The following is a 7,274-nucleotide window of genomic DNA, read 5'->3' as shown; positions in this document are numbered from 1 at the left end:
GTACCAATGTTGCCTTTTTAGAAAGGTGACTTCTATTTACTTTGTACGACCATAAATAAAGCAAAATAAAGTAGATTGAAAAAAAAAGATATAGGCATCTTTAGAAAGAAGTTAAGAGTAAATTCTAATAAAAATTACCTAAATAACTAGATATTGATATCTAAGGAGGGTCGGTTATCAACTTGGATCAAAATCAAACCTTGAGGTACAAAACCAAGTACATATAGCAATTTGGAGGTTCTTTTGCAGATTAGAGAGTGGAATTTGATAGCAGATTAAATAAGGTTACTATAAGCATTGGTTTTGGGTGATTTGGATTCATATTAACTTTGTAAGAGCTTTACAAAGTCAAATTTGTATTTCGATGACTTGAATTTTATGAAATAGAATAGGATTAATATTTCTGGTGATTTCGAGAGTTTTGTAAAAGATTTATGTAAGATATTTTGTGGATTAATGGTTATAGTTGTGCTTAATATGTGTTGTAAATCTTATCTTGATCTAATGACTGAATTGAGGATTATTGAGGTTAAAGTAGGTCAAGGTCTTAGAAAATAGAATTTTAATTCCAATGAGGATTTTTAAGATTTCTTGCAATCTACTAGTTGAATTGAAGTAAAATTTATGGATAAAGATAATAGACTTGTTTTTTTATGTATATAAAAAGTTTGAGATGAATCAAATTGTGAAAAGGAGAGATATTGGCTCTAGGAGATTGACATCAAGGTTGGAGAAGGAGGCTGGCTAATACCCGAGCACATTTTTGAGGTTATCGTCTATTTAATAATTTTGATCCTTTTTTTTAAAAAAAAAAACTTATTTTTAATTTAATTTTTAAGAAGTGTAAAAAATTTGAATTAAGATCAATGATTCATTCATTAATTATTGAGGTTTAAATTTGTTATAGAAATTACTAGGATTTAGTTACGATTTGATTTAGGGTTTAGGATTTGGTTTAAGGTTTAGGATTTGGTTTAAGATTTAAGGTTTGATTAGAATTTGGTTTAGGATTTAGAGGCTGATTAGGATTTGATTTAAGATTAGGATTTGATTAAGATTTGATTTATGATTAGGATTTGATTAGGATTTAGGATTTGATTTAGGATTTAGGATTTTATTAGGGTTTTTTTAAGATTTAAGATTTAATTAATTTTTGGCCTAAAGTTTGAATGAAGTCCAATAGGATTTTGACTAGGATTAAGTTAAGATTGAATTAAGATGTATTTGAGATATATTTGTAATCATTTTACTATTTCTTTAAGATTTCTTATTATTTCTTTATAATTTCTTTGAGGTTTCTTTGAATTTGATTAAAGCTTGCTTAGCATTATTATGGTCTAATTAGAGTTTAGTTAGTATTCTATTAGAGTTAAGATTTTATTGTTGCAATTTCTATTCTACCTTTCACAATGAGGTGCCCAAAGCATTCTCAAGCAAGACTTCATGTATTACGACACCGTAAGCTATTAATACATGGTTAACTTGTTGACTAAGTTTTTAACCTACCAATCAACTACAAATACATATAAAGTCAAAGTATTGTCTATAAAGCTTCTAGAAAACTAGATTAGGTCTTATGAAATTAACATACTTTTATCTTCTTTTACTTATCTCTATTTAATCATATAGGTATTTATTAGAGTACCTATGAATATCCGTGATATTACCTCCCTTTTAAAGATGAGTTCTACAAGAAACAATCTTCATATATTGAAAAAATCTAAGATGCAATGAATTGTATTTGCTACATGCTTTGATCTTTGTTCTCTTTGAAGATGGTTGATAGGTCCTCTTAGCCATTGATAATATTTTATATCAAGGCAAAAAAATCACCTTATTATTTGATTGTTATTGAGGCCTTCATAACCATTTCAAATAAAACATTTGGAATACCATTATGAGTTGTTTCAACCTCTAATAAAATCACCAAACATTGGAACTTTCTTTCAAGGTCGTGATATTAAACATGTTGTATCTCGCCATCTATTCAAAGAAGGATATGTCATTTTTGAGGATCTTCATCTCGATTTTTTTGGCTTGAAGGTTGTGACAATTGTAAAGTCTTGTTTAATAAGACTGCAAATAAAAATTCTTGAGTCAAATCTTTTGCTTCTTGGTTTCTCATCTCTTTAGCATCACAAATACACAAAAACTATAAAGATAGATAGAAGGTAGAATATTATCTTCTTTTGAACTTGAGCTTCTAATAATTGTGCCTTTATTGTTGCATATAGCTCTAATAAATGATTTGTCAAATCTTTTGTAGCAAGATTATTGATTTTTGAAAAGTCAAAAGTATCAAGTTGTAAATGATAACAATATTTGGCAAAGAAAGATGTTTATTGAATAAAATAATGTACTAAATTATTGCATGCAAACTCTGCCAATGGTAAAAGACTTGTCCAATCATCTTGATGATAGTTGATGGTACATCTTAAATATTGCTCCTAAACTTGATTCACTCATTTTCTTTGCCTATTGGTTTGAGGGTAAAAAGTCAAAGAAAGCTTTATATCCACCTTTAAAATCTTAAATAAGGTTCTCCAAAATCTTAATACAAATTGAGACTTTTTATCCAATATAATATCTTTTAATAATCCATAATACCAATAGATATTTTCAATAAAAAGCTAAGCTATTTTTTCACCTAAAATAGATTTTATACATAGTACAAAATATACCATTTTAATGAAGCAATCTATGATTACAAATATAGAGTCATATAAACTTGAACTTAGAAGATCTATAATAAAATCCATAGAAATAGAAGACCATGGTTATTCGAATATAGGCAATGGTTGGAGAAGTCTATAGGATCGATGATAAAGAGTTTTCGATCTTGAAAAAATGTCATATGATTAGAAAAATTCTTTTACCTCCTTCCACATTTGTAGCCACCAAAAATCTCTAGATATAAGCTCTAAAGTCTTGTTGCATCCAAAATATCTTGCTGCTAAAAAATCATGACGTGCTTAAAGAATACGCAAACATACTTCTCCTTCTAGAATATATAGGCGTCCTTTGAAATAGAATAGGTTATTTTTGAACTCAAACTTTGAAACATCATAAGACTTAAAAGAAAGTTTCTTGATATCATCAACAAGAGGATCAGAGGACATACTTGATTGAATTTGTTTGCAAAACGTTGAATCAATAGTCAATGTTGATTTCATTGCTCAAAGATGAAATTACTCAAGCTTCAAGAGGATTATTTTTTATTGATTAAAAGATATGTCTCTTTCTTTTGATGTAAGATAAGAGTGTCTAGAAAGAACATCTAATAAACCTTATTTTTTTTTAGATCAATATGTGATCTTGAAATCAAATCTTGATAAAGACATGCTCCAACAAATTTGGCAACAATTCAAAATAAGTGCCAATATGAAATACTTGAGGTTCTTGTAATCTGTATATATTATAACTAGACTTAAAGCGCCTTCTAGATAATGATACCATTCTTGAAATGAATACATAATTGCAAGAAGTTCTTTGTTGTAGATCTCAAACTTAATCTTGGCTGCTAAAAAATTCATGGAATAGAAAGCTATTGGATGGAATTTGTCATTGTTCCCATTTGTGATAATATTGCATCCAAGACAAAGTTTGATGCATTTGTTTTCACAAAGAATGGATTAAAAAAGTCGACATGATATAAAGTTAGTACAAAAGTAAATTCCTTCTAGAAAGTAAAAAATGATGCTTTGGCTTCTTTATTCCACTGAAGTTTGTCTTTACAAGTCAAACGTATAAGTGGAGCTATAACTTAAAAAAAAATCTTTATAAAGATTCGGTAATAATTGATAAAGTTCAAAAAGTATTACACATCTCTTATTATTTTTGAGATCTTTCAATCTATGATAGTTTGGACATTCTTTGAATCAATCATAAGGCCTTCATTGGAAATAATATACATCAAAAAGTCATATTAAGTAGTGAGAAATACACACTTTTCCATCTTTATATATAATCCTACATCTCTTGGTTTTTATAACATACAAAAAACATGAACTTTATACTCTTCTATATTCTTTGAATAGATTAAAATATTGTCCAAATAGCAGACGACAAAATCATCAAGAAACTTCCAAAAGACATCATTCATTAAATATTAAAAAATAACTTATACATTTGTGATTCCAAAAGGCATGACATTATATTTAAAATGTCCATACCTAGTTTAGAAAGCAGTCTTCCATTCATCTCTTTCTTTGATGCGGACCAGGTTGTATGCTTTTTGTAGATCTATTTTTGTATAGATCTTTGCTTGATTTAATTGGTCAAAAAGTCCTAAAATCAAAGACATAGGATATCTATTCTTCATGGTGATTTTATTGACTCCTTGATAGTTCACACACATCCACAAAAATCCATCTTTTTTCTTTACAAATAAGATAAGAGCCTTGATTGGAGATTTAAAATATCATATAAAATTTTTAACCACATTTTCATCAATGTATTCCTTGAGTGCAACCAACTTATTTTGTGATAGGCTATAGATTGGTCTAAATGATAGTTAACCATTTTCATGAAGATTGATAGAACAATCATAAGGACAATACTCAAGAAAAATATATATATATATATTTTTTTTCAAAAAATGTCTTGAAAATCTTGATACTGACTAAGAATATTACTTGATATCTTTTCACTATTAGAAATGGGCGTGGCATATAAAGCAAAAGATAATCTTTATTTTGTGGCATGCATAAAAGCTTTTGTACCTATTAGTAAAGGTTTGGATACACTAGACTTATATATTTCTACTTGACTAATGGAATTTTGGATTAAATCATCAAAAAAATTAAAATTACAAGAAATCTAATCTATTTGAATTATGTAAGATTCTTACAGCATGGTCTCTATTGCAACTAGAGAAACTTGTTTTTTGATACCTCATCTTCTTTAGCAACCATGCTTTTTATTTTGTAATTATATTTTTTCTTTGAACAATATTGAATAATATGTTTAGTTTCTCCATAATATAAGCATAAGACTTCTTGATGTCATTGATTCTTTTCTTGCTTTGTGAAGAATTTAAAATATATTGTATCAATTTGCATTGATTTTGGCCTTGATGAATATGTTTTTGAAAACAGAAGAGTTTTTGTCATTATTTGATTTATTCTTTTTCAGCCAAATCTTTGTTCTTGATGTCTTTCAAATAATCGATTGTCACATGCAATGGCTTTGGCAATAAATTGTTTCAAAGATTCTACCTTTTGTATTGTTAATAACAAGTCTTTGATATTATCCTTCAACTCATATCGAAATTGATTGATAAGGGCTTTGTCATTCCAGTCCACATTGCAAGTAAGGTTTGGAATTCAATAGCATATATGGTGGCTGACTGTGATCCTTACCATAAAGATAAGAGTTTGATCTCTGCTACTCTTTCTTAATCACTTTTTTCAAATGTGGCTATAAATACTTCTAGGAATGAATTCAAATCATAAAGAAGTCACAATTTTTTTTCCATTAAAGGTGATATTTTTACAAAGAGAGGTAATTCACTCTCTTTAAGGAAAAGATTAGTATTAAAAAATAAGATTTTTTGTTTAAAGGTAGATAGTCTACAACCTTTAAAATATAGCAATAAAAGTAAAATAATCTACTTACTTCTAAAATAAGATAAAAATAGTAAGTTAGCACTCTTGTCAAATTTTCAAAGATATTAATCTTGAAGAAAGAAAATCCTCAATATAGTCTTGTGTCACTGAAAAGAACTAAAAAGTCACCGAAAGGTGATATAATGGTAAATTAGAATGACTGTTGCTAAAAATAATAAGACTAGAGAGACTTGGAACAAGACTAAGGACTACAAAGGCATTGATAAGAAAGAAGAAGGCTTTATTCTTGTCTCCATATATACTCTTAACTAGGAGCTATGTGGAGATGTCTTATAGGACCTCCAAAATGTATTGACTATGCAAGACACATATCTTAACTTGTAAGGCAAGTTTTTTTATGTGTATGCCACATAGTTAGCTTGTTCTGTAAGCTATTAATACATGGTTAGCTTTTTGATTAAGTTTTTAACCTATCAATCAACTACAGACACATGTAAAGTCAAAGTAGTATTTATAAAGCTTCTAAAAAACTAATCTAAAAGGTCTTATGAAATTAACCTACTTTTATCTTCTTTTATCTATCCCTACTTAATTATATAGGTATTTATTAGCGTACCTATGTATATCCGTGACAGAAGTTCTTCACCTCTATTATGTCATCTTGAAGGCTCTAATAATTATAATATTACATTTAATTAGTCATCAATTAATGGCTCTTGAGTTGAATTTGCTGGTTGTTGGTTCTCCATCTTTTTAATGTCATAATTACATAGGAATTTACTTCCAAAATTTCTTAGATATTGTTCAGTTTTTCTATTGGAGCTATAATAGGAATCTTATTACAAACATTCAATGTCCATAGTTACACAAATGTCATAACTACATAAGAATTTATTATTTTTAATGGTATTTTAACACTTGCCACATTGATGTAATATCTAAAGGCATACATGCCACAATATGTATTAGCTTTTGTACAAAGAGGTTTTGATAATTTATACATATCCACATTGATATCTTTATGAACATCTATTGCTTCTTGGATGTTATTCTAGATCCACTTTGATAATAAGAAAAGAGCCGCCCATTTTTTTAAAAAAGACAACAATTATCTTCTTTCTTATCTAAGACAACATTGCATAAATCTCATTTACGCCTTGTGGTCTTCAACATACTCTTCATAATGTATGTAAGAAATTTAAAAAAAATCAAAAATCAAAAATCATATTTTTGTTATAAGTCATATACAAGGTTTTGTTTCTATTACTACTCTTTTTAGTATTATATATTATATAACCTTCTAAGTATTCCATACTTAAGTTCAAAAAAGTCAAATACTAAGATGCATTCACTTTCTTAAAATAATTGATAATAATATAAATATAAAAATTACTATTTTTAAATCTTTTAATATATTTTAATTATACAAATTTTTAAATGTCTTTATTATAACTTTATTATTAGAACTATCTATGTCATACAACTTCACTATATAATACAATATATTTACGTTGATAATCTTCAAACATAAAATCCAAAATATATATATGTCCAAAAATGATGACATATAAAAATAAAAACTCATACTTTGTGTTCTTCTAATTTTTGTACATTATTGCAAATAAAACTATAAATCTAGTACTTTAACAATATAGACATTGTTTTTGTAGTCATTTTTCTTCTAGGATTTTTGCAACCAATGTAGGA

Source organism: Physcomitrium patens, chromosome 1 (genome assembly GCF_059467195.1).
Source record: "Physcomitrium patens ecotype Gransden chromosome 1, ASM5946719v1, whole genome shotgun sequence".
Classification (NCBI taxonomy): Eukaryota; Viridiplantae; Streptophyta; class Bryopsida; order Funariales; family Funariaceae; genus Physcomitrium; species Physcomitrium patens.
This window is presented reverse-complemented; position numbering follows the sequence as displayed.